The sequence below is a fragment of the Petromyzon marinus genome, chromosome 14 (assembly GCF_048934315.1).
Source record: "Petromyzon marinus isolate PM22_M1 ecotype Great Lakes invasive population chromosome 14, UKy_Petmar_22M1.pri1.0, whole genome shotgun sequence".
In the NCBI taxonomy this organism is placed as follows: domain Eukaryota; kingdom Metazoa; phylum Chordata; class Hyperoartia; order Petromyzontiformes; family Petromyzontidae; genus Petromyzon; species Petromyzon marinus.
This window is the reverse complement of record NC_133680.1, coordinates 15,230,463-15,252,437: the sequence shown is the minus strand read 5'-3', so window position 1 is coordinate 15,252,437 and position 21,975 is coordinate 15,230,463. Positions and strand designations below refer to the sequence as shown.

Sequence of the window (21,975 nt, the reverse complement as noted above, 5' to 3'; positions counted from 1 at the left end):
TTCCCACGTGTAAAGAAAATGGCATAATTAAATATAAAAACGAACCAGTATACCATTGGCAATTGATCAAAACCATAAAGACAATGATTCAGGAAATGATATGTTGTGGGAAAAGGAAAAAGGTTATTCTAAGGTGCCTTGGTCATGGAAAATTTGGTAATGATCAGGAAAATGCCCTAACAAAGCAGGGAAGCCTGAGAGATAGTGTGGAAATTAGCAGATCAAACTAAATCCACACAGGAGGTAAAGAAGGATCCCATCCATGAGATGCTCATAATTAAAAGCGGCAGAAACTCGGCCAACATTGATAACAGAGCTAACTTGAGCAATGTGTATTTTGCAAAAGACTCGGTAAAATATGACAGGGAGATAACATAAGAATGGCAATGCACAATTGTGTTCGAAACCTCTGCTTGGCATGTCGCAGGCACTAAAAACATGTGTAATGACTGAAGCAACAGGCCACTTACCTGACACAAGCGTACGGGCGAACGGACAGTCAAGAAGTCAACCAAGGCCTCTGATTGGTGCAGGGAAACCTCAAATACAATTGGTCAGGGAACGAGATTGAAAGGGATTGGAGGAGAGATTAAAATGTAAAAGGTGAGAAAGGAGGTTGACTGTAGATACGACAGTTGACAACTGTTGGAGGACGAGGATTAGCTGAAGTGAGTGGGGTGAGCGAAGCTTTCAGCAAGGTGGCTGAAAAAATATAAAAGGAGATAGCACAAGAGGAGTGGACGGTTGGAGAGAAGAAAGGGTTCAAGCACCAAGAACGAAGCCCGGGCCTAGATATAGTGCTGTGTCCGAATAAAGACTCCGAGTAGAGTACAACGTGTGTCGGCATCACTACACGTGGATAAATATGATCATAGTTAACGATAATTGAACCTTTTGGCATGATTCCGGGGTCACATAAGCCCCCAGCTCTCGCATAAAGATAATATTATAATGTAAACAAAAACTTTGCTATTTTTCACGAATGGGTTTGAAGGATGGTGGCAATTGTTGTCTTGTTAAACTATGCCTTTAAAACTGAAAACTACCTACCTGCAGTACCTCTATTTAAAAATACTATCGAAACATTTTTTACACCCCTCTGTCAATCATCGTGTTTCTCAGTGTGGATTTGTGAACACACTTTGTAAACAGCACATAAAATAGTATGCGTTTTGAATGCGCTGTTCATACTGTAACAAGCGTTTATACCAGTGGTTCTTAACCTTGTTGGAGGTACCGAACCCCACCAGTTTCATATGCGCATTCACCGAACCCCTGTTTAGTGAAAATTAAATGTGATTTTTTTCAAATTCAAGACATAGATATGTTTTTACTGGTACACAAAATGAGCCGTGCATGAACATTACCTTGTTCAAAGAATAAAACCAACACAATGCATAAACTCACAACAAATTACATACCTGGAAATCAATGTGACTTCTGCTGTTGCCTTTGAGAGATCAGTTCAGATATGCGTGGCTTCACCTTGGCAAGTGCCACTCTCATGTCATTTTCACAGCAAAGTCTGTTCCTTTTCTTCGTTTTTATGTCCAGCATCCTCGAAAAGGATTGCTCACAAAGATATGTTGTAACAAATGGTATAAAAAAATCCAGGGCTTTCTTAGCAATAACTGGATACTTGTTCATTTGTCGACACCAAAACGTTGAGAGCGTTGTTGTTCTGAAGAGTTGCTGTTGAACCTGGCTCTGCTGAATTTCAATGATTTCGACGAGGAATTCATCATTGACATCTGCTGTTTCAACAGCAAACGTGAACGGCTGTCTCACCCATGCTGGATATGACTCTCTTGTAGGGAAATATCCGTCGAGAGACTTTGCAAGCTCATCTAAGTGCGTGGCAATTGTTTGCTTCAGTTCCGTGGATACAGAAATATCTCCGATTCCAGACACATCTTCGATCTTACTTGCACAGTCGTCCAGAAGCGGGAAGTTTGCGAAGTTATTGTTCTCTGTTCGTCGTTTCCATAACGGTAGCTTTTTTTGAAAAGCCTTCAGGTGTTCTTCCGCTTCCATGATATTGACTCCACCACCCTGCATCTGCTGATTGAGATGATTGAGAGCTGCGAATATATCAGCCATGTACGCTAAAATGAGAATGAACTCAGGATTTTTGAAGCAATCTGCATGGCAGTGTTGGTGCTCTTGCAAAAACAGGGCTAATTCCACACGCATGGCAAAAACACGATTCAGCACCTGTCCCCGGGATAACCACCGAATATTAGAATGGAGCAGAAGTACCTCAAATTCAGAGCCCATTTCTTTACACAGCTCACTGAAGATGCGGTGCCTCAGAGCACTTTTTCGCACATAGTTCACACATTCCACCACAGTTTTTAATACTTCTGTCATTTTTGGAGGTAAGGTTTTTGTTGCCAACGCATGCCTGTGCAGAATACAATGCGTCACAATGATGTGTGGTGCATCGGCCTTTACTAGCGCACCAAAACCAGACTTTCTTCCCAGCATGACTGGAGCTCCGTCCGTACAAACTGCAGAAACCATATCCCATGAAAGATTGTTGTCTCTGAAGAAGTCATCCACAAGCTTCTTCACATCGGCTGCCTTCGTTGTTGTTGTAAGAGGCTTACAAAATAAAAACTCTTCTTTTATCATGTCGTCTTTCACATAGCGTACAAAAACAGCAAGCTGGCTTAGATCAGAAACGTCTGTGGTTTCGTCGAGTTGAAGGCTGAATTTTGCCGGGCTTGAAATCAGATCCGCGACTACTTGAGCCAAGATGTCTTTACTCATGTCTTCTATTCTGTCACTGACGGTGTCATTTGAAAGGGGAATTTGGGATAATTTACCTTCGGCCGCTGTTCCGAGTATCAGATTCGCCATCTTTAATGCAGCTGGTTTCACAAGTGTTTCACCAATGGTGTGTGGCTTGCCCTGCTTTGCGATCAGGTAAGCAACTTCGTACGATGCTGTCAGGATCGGTTTGTTAACAGGTACAAATCCAAGAGCAGGCAGAGTGGCCCTTTCATCGAATCTGGCTCTCTTCACCCTGAATTCAGCAAGTGTTGTGTTCTTGTATTCCCCGTCTCCATGCAGCTTCAAGAAGTGTTCCTTTAGTTTTGCCGGTGCAAGACTAGAGTTGCTCAACTTGGCGTTGCAAATCATGCAGATAGGACGCTCACTCCCATCACGTTCCGTGATACATGAGAATCCATGTTGTACATATTCGTCCGACCACTTTCTTCTTTTGCCCGACATAGTTAGTATGGATAAAATATTAAAGAAATCACACGACGTACGACAACAGTCACACGTTGACTACTGAGTACGCACTAAATTCCCCGCAGCGCTGATTGGCCAAGCAGTGTAGCATGATCATCTGCAGCCAGTGATGGCCAAGCGGGCCGTGTGTGTCATCACAAATTTACACAATAATTCAAGTGTGTCCGGACCTCCGTGGCGGGGGCTCTGCCGAACCCCTGAGATCGACTCACCGAACCCCTGGGGTTCGATCGAACCCAGGTTAAGAACCACTGGTTTATACCAATGTTACTCTACAGAGTAGTGGGTCGCCGCTCCTCTTATCCACGTTAATATGAGCGGTATGTGGGGACTATGGCTTAACCACAAAAAAAACCTATCTGCACAGATGCATGCGGACAAGAGAAGTATTATCAAACAGGAGGAATTAACGGTGCAACGCATCTCATCTGTTAAATATCTGCAGGTAATAGGATTATCGATTGATCCTGGCTCCAGACATGTTAGGTCACAAATAATAATAAAGATAAGAGAGCAGTTTAACTGTATTATGCATACCGTTATGATAAATAGAGGACTCAAGTCGTGAAGGCAGTTTGAGCAGCTTTGGATAAGACTTATGATCCTGCCCATACCCGAGCATGGAGTGTATTCGCTTGTTCAGCTCTTCTGCGCATTCGTCTTCACTGCGCTTGGATGACAACAGAATGATCCGCGCCAGGTGGGACGCGGCGTTAATGTGCACGGTGGGACGGAGTTGCCGAAAATAAATAAATTAATCACTACACATGGATAAATATTATAAATGTCGTGGCTTGGCTCTCCAACACACCGGTGTGCTGTACTAGTGACAAATTGGCATGTTCTGTTTACGTGACAACCCTTGCTAGTTGTCTGTGTCGGGTGGTGGTGGGTTTAAACGACACATTTATATATTTGTAGTTTGTAGTGACATTGGGGATGTCACTGTGTGGTGCCGGTCCGGGAGGGCCGTGGCGTGCGATGTACTTACGTCGTGGACAGCACCGTGTGTGTTGCTGAGTGAGGCCGGCTCTAGCAAAGCGCGGCTTGCGATGCACCGTTATCGCGTACACCCCGTAGGTGGGTGTAGTACCAGCCCTAGTGGGGCTTGGTGTGCGCTGGGAAAACGCGGGCACCACGCATGGCGTGCAGTGCGGGCTCCCACAAGGGGGAGCGGGAGAGTGTCAGCCCAGGGACAGGGTTGCCCCGGGCCATGGCAATCTGGTTGATCTCGTAGGGACGTGATCCGGAGTGTCCACAGAGAGGCCCCCATGTGGGGGGGAGGGGCTAGGGGGTGATCACGTGTCCGGGGAGAGCTCTCGAGAGGGATCGAGAGGGAGCTAGAACGCTCGCAAAGTTGGGCGGGGCCGAGGGCGCTTCGTTCTGCAAGCTGGAAGCTCTACGTCCTACGTCTGAAGAGGCACCAACACGTGGCCGGGGACCCAAGTGAGGATCTGATCCATCGAAGCCGTAACTCCTATGTATAGTGCAGTTAGCTGGGTGGTCACCACCATAGGCTGTATCTAGTAAAGGGGCAGTTACCCCTTTGTATATACGTGTTGTGAATAAATTTGTTTCCTCTAAAGAATAACGCCTGCGACTCAGTTGGACCCACTACATATTTATGCGATCTAACCCAAAAAAAAACCTCCATTAAGGATAATTGTTGGTTGATGAAAAAGGTATTGATTTTGTTTTTAAATGATTGGTTGCCAATAGACCACAACTAGTTTTTACAAGGGGGCTCTGTTATATAAGCCTTTTCCAAAAAATAATATTAAGTGTGATATTGCCTATTTGTAATGTAATCGTTTTTGGACATGTACGTGAAAACCAGAGGCCAAACTAATTAGCATTTGAATGAAGTCAACAGCAAGTTTGATGGCTTGGGCTGATAACCAGTGACACTGGTCTGTGAAACTCCCCCCTTGATAAAACAAAGGCCATAATAGGGAGGCCAAAGGAGAGCACCCCTGCTGCTTCAGCTGTGCCGAGAGCAAGTCTCAGCATCTGGGCAGTTAATTATTCCGAAGCCTTTGCTTAGAAAGTTGGAAAATGTATAATATCAACCACTACATAGGAATATTTTCAAACATCATAGTATTGAACATTAAATTGATGATAGGATGTACTGTTATGTTACCATGCAGCTCAGGGTCAAAGGTTTCAATATGGCTATTTTACATGGCCTTATTAACAATAGCTGTTATCGGTACATAATTGCTATAAGGTCTGGGCTAAGCATGTGAAACATGATAATGAAATTATGGAAGCTTGGGTTAAAGAATTGAACCGAAGGATCATTCAGAACAATATGTATTTTTAGATATTATAATTGTCAATTCAATGCGACGAACACAGTGTAAGGGGTACAACCAAAGCCATGCCCGACCACCTTCATCTTCCCAGTAGCGATCTTACATGCCAGACCAGGTATTCATACTTAGGCCGAGTCGACCAAAGGAGGGAACTATAACCAGAACAGATAACCGCCATTGCTGAGTGAGTAGGACTCGAACTCGGCAAACCAGGCTCAATAGAAGGGAAAAACCAATACACGAACACCCAGAGGGAGGCCGTTTCACAACAAACGCATGGCCACAGACACACACACATCAAATCTGGGGGTCAGCTCCTACGAGTCAAAAGGCCACACCAGGGGCAACTAAGACATCTGTATCCACACAAGTCTTGGGATCTGGCGACAAAGTGTCTGCGGGTGCCAGAAGAAAGGTTAACTAAGACTGATATGATGAATGATCGAGGGGCTAAATGTGGGAGAACATCTGAGCTTTCAAGGGTGTTAGGGAATTAATTAAATAAGCTAGGAATTCCTATATAAAAAGCACGCAAAATCACACAAACCAGTCTTGCAAAGGCAAACTCCAGGGTCTGGCCCCTGTAATCAGCCATAAGTTGAGCAGTGCAGAGGAAGAGGCTCTGTGTGTCTAAACATACATTCTTGAAACGACAGAGTAAGTATCGCTGAAAGTTTTATTTTACGTTTCTACTCATATTTTGAGTCTCTTGCAGAGTCAAGGGCTTCGAGAATTTGCACTGGACTAAGCTAAGAGTTGTGATAAGCTTAGAGTTGGGCAAAGGACTATTCTTATAATACTGTAAAAAGGTAAGATGTGTACGAAGTTAAGTGTAGATTTGAGTCGCAGAGCACAATTTATTTACGTGCACGGAAATATTTTCCAAGCTATAGGCTGAAAACGTTGATGGTCGAGCCAGTGACTGATATTTTATGAGTTTCGGAGAGACCGAGAGAGTGAGCGAGACTTGCAGAAATGACATTTTAGATGCCCCCTCTCCCCCCCCCCCTTCCTTTTTTATGACTACATATCAAAATCTGAATATTTGTTTATACTGGAGGAATCCAATGACCTATAAAGCTATTTTTCACATATGTCCAGTAGAGGCAGGTCAGAACGTTATAACAAAAAAGAATACAACACAATAAGAGTGCAAATGATAGGCAAGGTAAACAACAAAACTTAAAAAACATATTATTTGGTTCTTTCGGTAAAGTCACGTAGATAGAAAAGTAATAATAAAAAAGGGAATAAAAATAATTTAAATATATACAAATAAAACTTTAAAAAATGTCATCTTACTAAGGCCTAGGGAGCCATAGCTTATTTTTCAGACGCGTCTTGGTTACAAACGATAGCTCACCTAAGTGGATTATTACGCAGAAATCCATAACAGCAAAAGGAGCTGGAGAAAATATCCACGCGACCACAGGAAGAACATGCAAACTCCAAATATACAGGCATCAGGGCTGGGATCAAACCCTGCAAACCAGGTGAAGAATTCATGACGAGTACATCCCCCAAAGTCCATCCTGATCATATGGGATAGCCTTAAAGCCTTCTTGAGGCTCATTAATTGAAATAGGAGCACAAAGGCTGAGGAATATAAAAGCCAAACAACACGCACCTGGATACGAGACTCAGCTCCCTCGACTCTTCAAAGGTTATACAATCCCGAAGCTTTGAGGAAAATCAACTCTACCAAATTGGAGATGAATACGATTTTTCACGAGCAAACCATAATTCTACATATGAAAGACGTTCCTTCCATGACTTCTCCCCTTTTACATCTGAACTTAACCATTCATAGTGTGAATGGTTAAGTTCAGATGGAACTGCACTGACAGCCTGCATCCAAAATTAAATGAGTCGCTCCTCTCACAAATGTCAAGGAAATAAATGCCCACTTTAGATGCTTTTACGAGGGCCTATACACGTCGCACTCCCCTACAAGTGAAAAAGACACTTACCTCTGTAAATTCTTCCTTCCCAGACTGACCTCCCCTCAGGTAGGAGAGTTGGAAAGGCCCTTGATTATGCAGGAGTTGAACGATGCATTGGCATCGTTCCAGGCTCCAAAAAAATCCCCATCGCGCTCTACAAAGGCGGTTGGGAGCTCCGATTTGTTACTGGCAACCGTTAATCCCCGGGAGGCCCTCGACGGCAAAATCGGATATTTCACATAGTTGGAACCCGACCCAAGCAAGTGAGGAAACTACAGGCCAAATTCCCTGCTGAATCCTAGCAAGCAGACTTGAAAAAGCATTGGACAGGGTATAGTGGGGGCCTTTCTTTTTTGCATCCCCTCCACATTAATGAATAAATGCATGCTCCTGTATGCCAATTTTTATGGCACAGTGATAACCAAGGAACTTATTTCCTCAAGCTTTCCATTTGGCAGGGGTACCAGGCAAACATGCCTCCTTTTCTTGTCTTGTTTACGTTGGCGATAGCACCATTTGCGGAAAGTATCAGAAGCAACCAGAATGTGGCTGGAGTACGTAAAGGGACAAGCGGTAACAAAATAAATTTGAATACGGACGATATACTATTAACATTAACAGGGCCTATGCCCTATAGTCCCACTCTCCTATCCTTGATCACGAAATACAGAGAAGCCTTGGGTTGTAAACTAAACTCAGCAATATTAGAACTGATGCCTCTCTTCCCCGTCTCGGATAAACCCAATGAGGGACTATCACCATTCAGGTGGGGCCCAAAAAACTCTTCATTCACATATTGCGAAATTTATTTGGAACTACAGTACAAGATGGTGAGAATTGATTACCACTTACTTACACTAGCCAGGAAGGAGCGGGCTTGGCCCTTCCCAACTTCATTAAATACCACCGATCAATTGCCCTCCTCAATATTAAACAAAGGCCTAACCCGGAAAGGAGGGGGCCATAAAAGTAATGTAAAGAAAGCTCCGTCAGCCCCTGGGCCCTAGTGGGTATTATTCTAGCTTTTACTAAAGATAGACTATGGGGATTTAAACCATTGTGGAATGTAACTGCCACCTTAGTAATTTGCAGACAAGCAGGTCTCCATCTCCTCCTTCCTCCACAGACTGTCTTCCTGTCTGGGGCAACCCATCCCTTAAAATGGGGTAAATGGATCAAATGGCCAAAATGGCAAATAGCTAACAATAACAAGGTATGATACATACTGATCAAGATGGGAACATTTTACTGGTAGGAACCTCCTGGTTACACCAGCCCACAGGGGATTATTGTGTCCGTCCGTCTGTCGTGCATCCAAAAATGGGAGGGGTGGGGCTGGGTGGGGAGGGGCTGGGTGGGGCAGGGTGGGGAGGGGTTGGGTGGGGAGGTTGGGAATAGGTGGGGGGGTGGGAGGGGTGGGGCTGGGTGGGGAGGGGCTGGTAACCCCGTGGTGCCCTTATAAAACTCAACGTTTAACCTACTCACGCCGGCTTGTGCCCGCCCTTACAGTCGAGCATATTTGCGGAATACGCCATGCCGCCGTTGACCCTGGCCATTGACCGAGCAACCCAACGTTCCTACCAGCTCCCTCCGCAGGAATGTGTTATAATTCCAGCACCTACAATCCCGATATAACACTTCTACAGCGAACGCTGTTGATGAACCTCCCAGTGCACGGCGGATGCAGGGCACGAACTACCTAAAACACGGTTCCTGGACTCTGAAACAACCTGTAAATAATGTTTCTCCTTTGACTATCTCTGAAAACTGAAATGTTAAATATGATCACATACAATGAGCCAGTATTATAGTGTACCTTTGAAATGAACATTCACGGATATCACCAAAGTCACACGTGTTGAAACCTGGAAAACACAGTAACTAGTTAACCACTTTACCTGGAGCCTGAATTATCATGAGTGTAAAATAACTCTCTGCCTTGAACTAATTGACAATCGTTGAAAAAACATTTAAGGGTTATCGCCCGATGCATGGCCCATGTGTACACACCTGCATTAGACAATAAAGATGTTTTAAATTTGCTCCTGTTCCCGTATTTTTCTGTTCCCAAAATATTTTACATAGTATTCCCCCCCCAAGTATGACTCGCATTACTCCACTCTCGTCCATCACTTATCAACTGCTCTGGGCTCAGCAGACTCAACAGTCCTGATCGCCTTCTCTCCAATGCTGCAGAAGATGACGTCTCTCGCGCTTTTTCAGGTGAGGTCGGGCTTCCACGTGGCGTCAGGCTGCATCTATTGTGCGCTCCCCTCTCTCACACTCCCGCAGCCCAGCATCACGCTCTCTGAGCGCAACGCGTCGCCCCCAGGCACCAGCAGCACAGGATGACAGGGTGGAGACACCTGCCTCAAGTTCCACCCTCTCAACATTAAATTTGAGGCACTCACACGGTAGTCCGCACAGCCGCGCCATCCTCTTCCACGCATGTCTTCCTCTCTCACACAGTCCAGCGTTGCACTTCGAGCGCATGGATTCACTCCACGGATCCAACGGCACTGGCTCAAAGGTTGAGGCGCTTGCCTCAAGTACCACCCTCTCAAGATTAAATTTGAAGCGACCTCACGGCCATCCGTACCGCGACGCTGCGCCACGCCCGTCTCTCTCACTCTCTCTCGGCTCCTCCTCCCTTCTGTCACTCTCAACCTGCGCTCCTCCCCTTCTGTCCCTGAGACACCTCCCCCTCCCGCAATCCATAGCGACGAACAGAGCGTGGAGCGTAATGAGGGGGAGGGGAGCAGCTTGCAAGGGCCGCTGCAGGTATAACGTCAATGTTTGCTTTACCCTCTGTGTGGCAGTCGGAGTGATCGTTTTGGGGGCGGGGTGTTTCTTTGATTGGGGACTTGTGGGGGGGGGGGGTTGCAGGTGTGTGGGATTGGATCAGCTCGTGGGCACGGAGGTTTGGACTCGTGGGCACGCCGTGCTAATTAAATTGTGGAGGGGCCGAAGGGTGTGATTTAATAAAAGGCCCCGCCGAGGGAAACCAATGGAAAGGGGGTGGGGGAGTTCATTCCGCTCCTCGGCTTGTTCGAGGTGTTGCTCTGCTGTGCTGGAGATGGAGCCTGAGGCGGGCGGAATTTTATTCCACTACTGATCCTGCTCAAAGTTGCCTGCTGATTCTACTCGAGGTGGCTAGGATTGATCAGGCTCGAAGTGGCTGGGACTGGTCCGCTTGGAGTGTTCTGTTTCAGAGCTGGGTGATGCTTTGGGCGCGCCTTTGGGGTTTTGCTCGGCTGATTTCCCCCCCCCCCCTTTAAGCGTTCGTGGTAGAGGAAGTCGGTAAAGCCGTGGTCGTCGGGTTGTTGTTGTATGACGGTGTTGTGTTGTTGCGAGGGTCGTTTGGGTTGGTATAGTGGCTTGTGATACATGCACTCCTCTGGGGAAGTAGTAAGCCTGTTGCCCATTGACAATGATAGATTTGTGTAGAGATTGAATTCGAAATAAACCCTCTACATTTTGAATATATAGGCAGTGGTCTTGGTTATATTCCACACGCGGCCATTTGGGGCGTCGCATGAAATAGGGGCACCACCAAAATTTAAATAACAGTGATGCTAGCTATGGTTGCGGGTATAAACCAAAACCTGCTAAACATGTCTCAAAAAGAACACACCGTTACTCTGCCACCCAACATTTGGGTGGCCGAGTCAAATCGCCACGTGACAACATTATTTTATTGGCGCTGTCGGGTAGCAGCGTTTAGCACTGATGCTGTGAATTGCCACAAACTTCCGCAAAGTACCACAAAGGGGCTCCCTCATCAACAACCGCCCATTGCCATGAAATGGTGGCGACTTCACGACTATTGTGCCAGGCTAGATGCACCCTGAAGCACCGAAGGCGCAACAGGAAGTCACGTGCTATGGGTTAATTGAGACGACTGCTCCCTACCGTGCCAACTCGCTGCTTGTTTAGCCATCCAGCGTTCTGCTCATTGTTGTGAGCATTGCTCCTCCGCCCACCATAGCAATAATGCAGCGACATGCAAATATTCGGTATGCAAAGTCTCAGCATAATGAACTTTGGAATTATTACCATCATTAGTTGAGGGAAAATTTGGTAAAATAAATAACCTGACTGTTTATAAACAGTTAAACATTCCATATCCAGCGCTATATAAATAATAAATAATAATATATTTTTATTGATTGTTGCACATCACAATGGGTCATAAAATGTGTATTTACATTCATCTTGGCCAATTAGCGTACAGCAACGGACGATGTTAGAGAGCTATGGTGTTTGGTGGGCAATGCAACCTCATGACTGCACTTACGATTATACTGGTGAGTGTCTATATGTTACAGTACACTTTATTAAATTTGTCGGTGTATAATTTTAATACCGTACAGTATGAAATCTATTACATTTAATATACATTTTCTTTGTTTATGATATGATTGGTAAGTTATGCAGTGTTTATTACAAGAAGGAAGTGCCTGGCGTTGCCCGGGGGAAAATAGTTCAAAACGTCTTCTCATAAAATAGTTCAAAAGTCTTCTCATAAACATAACATACATACACAAATACTAAGCTATTGTGAAAGCCACCACCATCCCCCGGCCGCCCTACAGTAGTAGTATCTACCGACTCTATCGTAGTATCCACTTTAGTAGGATCTGCTGACTCTATAGCAGTATCTACTGACTGTAGTGGACTCTACTATTTGTACAGTATCTAATGACTATAGTAGTACCTATTGACTAGTATCTACTAAATCCATAGTATATTCTGACTATAGCAGTATCGACTGACTCTATAGTATCTACCGACTCTGCAGGAGTATATACTGACTGTAGTAGTAATAACTGACAGTATCTAATGACTGACTGCATAGTAGTATCTAATGACTGTAGCAGTACTCATTGGTTTTTCGGTAAAGTCACATATGTAGGAATACCATAAAATTATATTAAAATAAATCAATCACGACGTTTCGACCGCAACACAAGCGATCTTCATCAGTTGTAAAAAACAAATCACGGAGGCAAATACAACAAGAAGATGAGAAACGAGAATTCAACAAACCTAAGAAAAAATGTGCACAACCAGTCAGGTCAACAACACAGACACACCTGGCGGACCACAAATTTCAGGAGTGTTAAATTTTGTGTTCAACCTCTGGATTGAACATACCGGCATAGACAGTGTAGCAGTGTTTACTGACCATAGTGTATCTACTGGCTGTAGTATTATCTACTGACTCTATAGTAGTATCTACCAACTCTATGGTAGTATCCACCAACTCTGTGGTAGTAAATACTGACTCTACAGTAGTATCTAATGACTATAGTAGTATCTACTGAATCTATAGTATGTTGACTCTATAGTAGTATCCACTAACTATAGCAGTCACTACTAACTCTATAGTAGTATCTGCTGACTCTATAGTCATATCTACAGACTCTGCAGCAGTATATACAGACTATAGTGGTATCTACTGACTGTAGTAGTATCTACCGACTCTATATTAGTAACTACTGACTATAGTAGTGTAGTGGCATAACATGCGGGGTTTGCAAATAGTGGGTGCATTTGAGGGCGAGCAGGTGCAAACTTCAGGACATTGAGTAGCCGCCAGAGATGCGCCAGCAATTAGGGGGAAAAGCAATGATTAACCAGGTGCATTTGGGGACGGGTAGGTGTGAGCATGGGAACATGGGTTAGATGCCAGAGAGGCAGAAGATGGAGATGATAAGAGAAAGAGAACACGTGCAGGAGGTTCCACTGAGGCACCAGCTTAATTTGGGGGTAACCGAGGACCCTTAATGAGGAGGGGATATAAGGGTGTGTGCGGCGCAACACGGAGCAGTTGGTTGGAGCTGAAGGAACGAAGAGGATAAGAGCCGGGGAGAAGAAGCCTAGGAACCTCGCCCTCCACACCTTGTCCTCCCCAGCGGTCTTGTCTGATGGGGGGCAATAACGAGGTGGTGTGAGAGATTAGTGACAGGCTAGCGGAGTATTAAGTGACAGGCTAGCAGGGTATAGAGTGGCAGGCTAGCGGAGTATAGAGAGAGGGAGTTCGGAGCAAGGGTGCGTTGTGTTAGTGTGAGGAATATCCATACAGGATGCGAAGTATTAAAGTGAAATGGGAAAAAAAGCTAAAAGTGACTGTGTGAATACACCACTACATTTGGTGTCAAAGTGGTCAAGAACCTACGTCGCCGTCATGTAAAAAAAGCGGCTAAGAAGAGGAACTTACCCGTCGACTTCTCGGATGAGGAAAACGACAGGAGACCCCATTCTCGCCACGGCCCCCGACGCTGCGAATCAGCTGGTGGGCCTAGAGGATCTGCTGCCGCCGGCGCAAGAGGGAGAGCACAGGGCGAACCCGGTCCACCCGCCAATTAAGGGTTGGCAGGACGTCGCTGCCCATCTGGAGAGGACTGTCGGCGGTTACTTACCTGTTCAACATTCTTATGACATCAACCCAGGCGATGATTTCGGCGGTGGTGCTGGCGGATGCGTCGACTCTTCCCGTCACTTAAACAACGGCGATCGCGCAGGAAGCCGCCGCCATTCAGCAAGCGGATGCGGCTCCCGCCATCTCAGCAACTGCGCTAGATTCGACGGCTGCTTCGCCTGCTATGCGGCCATCTCCGATGCGCTGGTTGCCTCTGGTCCGTGCTTTCTCTGTGTCTGGGTCGACTGGACGGTATTACCCCGTCGCTCTGAGGCAGCATATCATATGGTGGGCTGGTCTACGGATGAAGCGCTACGGGCCTTGCCGACGGCCCTGGATAATGATTTATTGGCGTCCTTCTACTCCATCCCCAACGCTGATCGTTCTTCATTCACCGACGCCTGCTCCACGATGGCAGCGATCTTTGACCCACCATCGAACATCCACAGAAGATTCCTGCTCAGAAAATAGGGGGACACGGAGATGGCCCTGGCGTTCCAGTGCTCTTTTGGCCCTCGGACAAGCGGTCTACCCCTCCATGAGCAGCCCTCAACTCGCTTGCCCTGGAGTGGCTTTTGGCGCTGGCAAGGGTGCTGGGCGTCGTCCTTGATGACGACAACCTCGCGTCCCCTCCAAGTTGCTCCATATACAAGCTCACCTGAGCCTTAGAGGATGGTCTGCAGCGATGTCGTGCACTGATGAAAAAGGGGACTTGGAGTCCAGCGATGGCAGTCTGGTGTATGCATCCTGGTCCCAAGATCGACTGTGTGAATAAATGCGAGGAGGCCGGCCGCCGTTCGAGGGGACGCGAGGAGGCCGGCCGCCGTTCGAGGGGACGCAAGGAGGCCGGCCGCCATTCGAGGGGACGCGAGGAGGCCGGCCACCGGTCGAGGGGACGCGAGGAGGCCGGCCGCCGGTCGAGGGGACACGAGGAGTGGGCCGCCGACTGGGCCCTCTTTGCGGGCATGCTTTAATTGCGGTCAGACAGGACACATCACCAGGAATTGCTGTCGGCATTTCGGTGGTTCGCCCAGGCTCCCTTTGATCTCCAGCGCCAGCACCTCCTCGTTCCAAGGACCATAGGCGAGTCACGACGCAGCATACACACGGCCGTTTCTCTCCCATTGCTCATCCACAGCGCACTTTGCCTTCATTTTCCTTGGATACTGTTCATCCTGTCGCATATGAAAGCTTGCCGTGTTGGTTCCTTCGCTGCGGGTTCACAGGACATTGACCAGTGGTGTGCATTGGCCTATCGAGTGGTCGATGCTGCGGCGGGATCGTCGGATGTAATGGGTTTTATCCAGGGAGTGCAGGTCCGGGTGTTGATCGATACAGGTGCCTCGGCCATCCTCATTTTGTTGCCTACTTTTCGTTCGTTGCCGGCATCACCTCGGCCTCTGGAGCAGGTTGATGGGCCATGTGCAGCAGCGAATGGGGGTAGTTTGGGGATAGTCATTCGCATGATTACAATGGTACAAGTAGGAGAAAGTGGTAATGTACGGGGCTGTGTTGATTTCTAAAACTCTGGCAGTGCCCTGCTTGGTTGGCACGGATTTCTTATGCAGGATGCACCTCAAAATAATGGTGGACCAGGGGTGTATTGATGTCATCGGGGCAGCACCTGCATTTTTTTAAAACCCCCACAACATATACATCTCTTAATGCTGTTGTGCAGGCTATGGTTAGCCAGACAGTGCACGTTCCACCAGCCACACAGATGCTTGTGCCATTGCTGTTGCGTAAGAGCTTGGCCCTACTAAATCCGGAGGAGGGGATCCTCTCGACCCCCTCTAACGCGGTATCGCGAACACCCTCCTTAGTGTGGGCACTGACTGTTGTGCCGGCAAACTGCAATCCCTTCCTCAAAGTGGTTAATGCGGGCCATACACTGGTAGTTATCCAAGCAGGCACCGTGTTGTCACACAAGACGGCGGCCCCATGCACGGAGCAAATGGCGTGCATGTCAGGGGTTGTGGGGAATGTCTTGCCTGCTAACGATGTCGAACCCACGTGGATGCAGAGGTTGTGTCAGGAAAACAAGGATATATCGACAGAGCAGCGAGTGCGGCTTCGGCGATTTTTGCATGAATTCCAGGACGTTTTAGCAACAGTAAATACGACATAGGCCGTACCACCCTGTTGCAATACCATATTGATACGGAGAACTTGCCTTCCATTCGATTTAAATTCTCACAGAATGAGCCCCCATGAAAAGGAATGTATTCGTCCAGGCTGTGGAGAAGATGCTGGCTGCAGACATTATCTCTCCCTCCATCAGCCCTTGTGGCGCACCCATTGTATTGGATAAAAAAAAAAAACATGACGGCTCCTTGCGATTTTGTGTTAATTTCCAAAAACTCAACAAAATTTCCGTAGTGGATGCATACCCGCTTCCTCGCGTGGATTATTCCTTGGATCCTCTGTCTGGTGCACAATTCTTCTCAACGCTCGATTTGCTGTCAGGATTTTGGCAACTGCCCTTGAACACAGAATCTAAACCGAAAAAGGCCTGTGTTGGATGCGTCCGAACTGGTCACGCCCCAAGTGGATGTGCGTCAGGAGTATTGTCCTCTTCCGCCTACAGGATCGCGACGACTGATGCCCCAGGACAAGCCAACCGGGCCACCGCCTGAGTCCGGGCCGGGGGACCCGCCGCAAGCACGTCGCTCTTCATTGAAAGGTCATGTGCACAGAGACGGTCCAGCCGCGGGAACCTGCTCCCGGAGGGTTACGTTCAATCTGAGAGTTAAGACAGTTACGTTCCCACGTGACCCACCATCGGTACACCATTCATCATAGAAGAGACATCGCTCCTCGTCCACTTCTGGTCCTTCTCCTCCTGCGGCTGTGCTGGATCCGGTTCGTGGAGACAGGCCGGCTGCGGGAACCTACTTTTAGAGAATTACGTTCCGTTGAGGAATGTGGGATCAACGGCGCCTCGGACCGCTGTGCAGTGCTATCCTTAGCAGAACGGACTGCACTTTTACACTCCCACAAATTATTATTGGTTTTCTCCTCATGGTTCTTATTGTTTCCTGTGTCACGGTTTCACGCGTCACTTGTATTGTGTATAACGTCAGCCGAAATGGCTGGGTTTTTCATCCCGGGTGGGTCGGGGGTGGGGGGGATGTAATGTGGTGTAACGCACGGGGTTTGCAAACAGTGGGTGCATTTGAGGGTGAGCAGGTGCAAGCGTCAGGACATGAAGTGGCCGCCAGAAAGGCGCCAGAAATTAGGGGGAGAAGCAATGATTAACCGGGTGCATTTGGAGACTGGCAAGTGCAAGCGTGGGAACACCGGGTAGATGCCAGAGAGGCGGGAGATAGAGATGATAAGAGAGGGAGAGATAACACGTGCCAGAGGTGCCACTGAGGCGTCGGCTTAATGGGGGGTAACTGAGGACCCTTAATGAGGAGGGGGATATAAGGGTGTGTGCGGCGCAACATGGGGCAGTTGGTTGGAGCTGAAGGAACAAAGAGCCTGGAACCTCGCCCTCCACACCTCGTCCTCTCCAATGGTGTGAGAGAGGTGTGAGAGAAAAGTAACAGGCTAGAAAAGTGATTAATTGGCAGGTTAGCGGGGTATAGAGTGACAGGTTAGCGGAGTATAGTGAGAGGGAGTTCGGAGCAAGGGTACATTGTGTTAGTGTGAGGAGCATCCATACGGGATGCGAAGTAATAAAGTGACACAGGAGAAAAGCTATTCTTTGGTTCTTTCGGTAAAGTTACGTAGAAAGAAATTACATTAAATAATAATAGAATACGACGTTTCGATTGCAACACAAGCAACCATTATCAGGTATAAATGAATCAGAAAACAAATATAGTAAACTTGGAAATAATGCAATGCAACACAGTCGGCACACAGAAAGACAACGTTTCTGTGTCGAGGCAGGAATTCAACACAACTCCCCCTCTGCCCCACCCCCCTCTCTCTATTTAAGACCTCGACACAGAGACGTCTTTCTGCGTGCCGATGTGTGTGTATCTCTTTGTTTGTCTATGTGTGAGTCTCTTTCTGCCTGTGTTTCTGTCTGTGTCTATGTTTTGTTTCTCTCAAATTTAGCAATCTTTGGAGGAACTAATCAACTAGGTGGGGTGTTGACGTGTGTTGGCCGACACTGTGTATTGCATTATTTCCAAGTTTACTATGTTTGTTTTCTCATTAATTTGTACCTGATGATGGTTGCTTGTGTTGCAATCGAAACGTCGCATGCTATTATTTCATTTATTTTCTTTCTTCGTGACTTTACCGAAAGATCCAAAGAGTAATTATTGTATTCACGAAAGCTTCGAATCTAGTTAGGAGAAAAGTTAAAAGTGTCCGTGTGAATACACCACCTCAGGAGTATCCACTGACTATAGTAGTAACTACTAACATTACAGTAGTATCTACTGACTGTAGTAGTATTTACTGACCTTAGTAGTATCTACTGATTCTATAGTAGTATCTACTGACCGTAGTAATATTTACTGACTGCAACAGTGTTTACTGACCATAGCGGTAGCTTCTGACTCATTAGTAGTATCTGCCAACTCTATAGTAGTATCAACCAACTGTATAATAGTAAATACGGACTCTCCAGTAGTATCTAATAACTATAGTGTCTACTGAATCTATAGTATATATTTTCTCTATAGTAGTATCTACTTACTGTAGTAGTAACTACTAACTCTATAGTAGTATCCGCTAACTCTATAGCAGTACCTGCTTACTCTAGGAGTATCTCCCGACTTTACAGTAGTATCTATCTACTCTATAGTCGCATGTACTGACTCTAGAGTCAGTAATTACGACTATATAGTAGCATTTAGTGACTCTACAGTAGTTTCTACTGACTGCAGAAGTATCTACATACTATATAATAGTATCTATTAACTATTCAAAGTGCCGTGGTGAGGCCTAGTCCCGTGCAGAGCCCCCGGCCTCGCCTAGATTGCTCAGCCGGCCGAAGTGGCACCTTGGCCAGTTGGGGCTGGGCTGCTACCCCCCCCCCTTCACCAACCCCCCGCCTGCTCTACAGTCGTATCTACGCACTATAGTAATAGTATCTACCGACTCTATAGTAGTAACTGCACGCATTGGCGTGGGGAGGGGGGGGGAGAAGAGGACACCACACTTTTTTTAATTTTCCTCGGCTAATAGTATCTACCGACTCTATAGTAGTAACTGCACCCATTGGCGTGGGGGGGGGGGGGAGAAGAGGACATCACACTTTTAATAATTTTCCTCGGCGTTTTTTTTGTTTGTTGCATTTTGAATGCGAATGAGAATTTCCCCCCTGTCCCCATTGATCTTGTGTGTATTGCGCGGGGCAACCACCATGAGTCAGCGTTTGCTGCGAATGCACAGATGCGTGCTTTGGCGCTGCCCTCTGCTTATAAAAGGAATACATTGTTACTCTTTGGTTCTTTCGGTAAAGTCACGTAGAAAGAAATTTAATTAAATAATAGCATACGACGTTTCGATTGCAACACAAGCAATCATTATTAGGTACAAATGAAAAAGAAAACAAACCTAGTAAACTTAGAAATATAATGCAATACAACACACAGTCGGCTAACATAACAGTCAACACCCTACCTGGTTGATTACGTTCTTGCAAAGATTGCTAAATTTGAGAGAGAGACAAAACACAGACACGGAGACACATAGACAGACACATAAGCAGAGAGAGATAACACAGAGACACACATAGACATACACAGGCACACAGAGAAACAACGCATGTGTGTCGAGGCCTTAAATAGAGAGCGGGGGGGGGGGGGTAGAGAAATTAGCATGTCAATGAGAGATTTGGAGCTTTCGTGACTGCATGAAATACTACAACATGAGGACACAGAGAGAAAACACACTTAATCAAACAAACTTTCATTTGTACCTGATGATGATTGCTTGTGTTGCAATCGAAACGTCGCATGCTATTATTTCATTTATTTTCTTTCTTCGTGACTTTACCGAAAGAACCAAAGAGTAATTCCTGCAGTCACGAAAGCTCCAAATCAAGTTTGAATACATTGTTAATTAAACTACTTTAAACTTTATGGGAAATACGAATAGCGCTTTTTCGTCCAGGGGCATATCGCGTGGTATCTGGTTACTTTTATATGTAAACCCCACAGCTTGTCGGTTAAGTGTCACAATGTACCCATGCAGACAGACACATAGACAGACGGACAGACAGACAAAAATGACTTTTCTAGGTAAGATAAAAGCCCGATGTTCCATTTTTCTGCTTGTCCGTCAACTAAGTTATGAGAGCCTTTCAGATGGCCCGAATAAAAAAGTTATTAAAAGTGAACCCCCCCAGATGTGTGGGTAAAAAGTTGATCCAACAGTTTTGCAAAAAAATTTCGACCCCCCGCCCCCAAATTGTATTTTCTCTTAACCCCCCCCCCCCCCCCAATTTTATTTTGTAGGAATATATGCTTTCACACCCTACATACAATAAAGTCAGTAGTATGTGCACACATGGGGGGGGGGGGGGGGGAGAAGAGGACATCATTGGGGGCGACGGGTGAAGCGAAGCAACAACTAGAATAAGGCAGCCATAGGTCGCCGAAATTCTAGTATAAAATGGTAAGTTTTGAAGGCTGGGAACGTATCCTCAACACTAATGTTATATTAACATGTAGGCTTTATTAACACGTAGGCTTTCGCGTCCAATGTCATCCATAATACAGGTTTGTGTTAAATCGCATAAATATATAAATTAGTCATTAAACCCGCAGCCACCCGACACAGCCAATTAATAAGGGTTGTCACATAAACAGAACATGCCCAATTACTATTACAGCACACCAGTGTGTTGGAGAGCCAAGCCGCTAAATTTACAATAGGAGTACGACGTTTTGCCATTAATCTGGCTGTCGCCTGATGAAGCTAGTTGTAATTACTTGCAAAACGTCATACTCAGATTGTAAATGTTGTGGCTTGACTGTCCAACACACCAGTGTACTGTACTAGTGACGAGTTGGCATGTTCTGTTTACGTTACAACCCTTACTAATTGGCTGTGTCGGGTGGTGGTGGGTTTAATGACAAAATTATATATTTACGCTATCTAACCCACAAAACCTGGTATTATGGACTAATGTTTGAAGTTATTCAAGTCAACCCCAACACCTTGGCTGCCCATATTGTAACAAATCTCTCCCCCACCCATCCACCGCAACACTGCAACTCTCCGGGAAGTTCTGAGAATCAAGAAAAACGGTCGCCTTCCCATTTTTCAGGACCTTAATAACGTCCCTTGTCATTGTTTGAAGTCACAAAAGCCCTTTTGGACCCATGCGCTTAACCATCAACAATGCGAGTTCAACCCCGATGAAGCTTGAGAGCTGAATGGAGTTTCAAAATAACTCGCAAATACCTTATGAAAGACCAAACGCAGAAAATCATGGCCCACCCTAAACCACATCCGCACAAACCATGGCAGATGCAGATACCTCATGTACAAATAGTAAAAAACTTTCCAGTTGGCAACTGTGGTCATCCACAACAGACCATAAAACATAAAGATGCAATTGCCCAAAAACCAAATATGGAGGAGACATCACAGCGACACACTCCGTAACCCCTAATGCGGTTATCTGGCTTGACCATCCGCTCACTTGCTCACTCACCCATCAAACCATCTATTGTCCAGCGTGTACTGCGCCCATTTAGCGTCCTCTTTCCAGCGAAAAAAAAGCTGCTTTGTAAATGTTGCTGGTCATGCGGGCTACATGACCCAACCAATTGAGGAGCTCACCAAGAGACTGTCCACATTTAAACGAGGTCCTCACACTGATCCAGCCTGGTTAAACCCAGGATGGATCGTAGGCAGGCCACCCTGTTTGTTTCAAACCTGTGCAGATGTCCCTTCAAAGGGGTCCACGGTTCCCAAGCATAGAAAAGGGAGGGCATAACTTTGTTCGACAAGAGTCGGAGCTTTGTGTGAAGCAATAGGCCAGGTAGCTTCCACACAGCAGAATTACGCAGCCGATGAAAATAAACCCGAACTGGTCATGAACACACTGCCCAGG

At 46.3% G+C, this 21,975-nt stretch overlaps 1 protein-coding gene across 1 annotated transcript in view; it reads right to left on the bottom strand.

The window, feature by feature from the left end:
* Positions 1–21,975, bottom strand: part of LOC116942274 (complement C3) — a 181,401-nt gene that overhangs the window by 157,482 nt on the left and 1,944 nt on the right. The gene's annotated exons all lie outside the window — the stretch shown is intronic.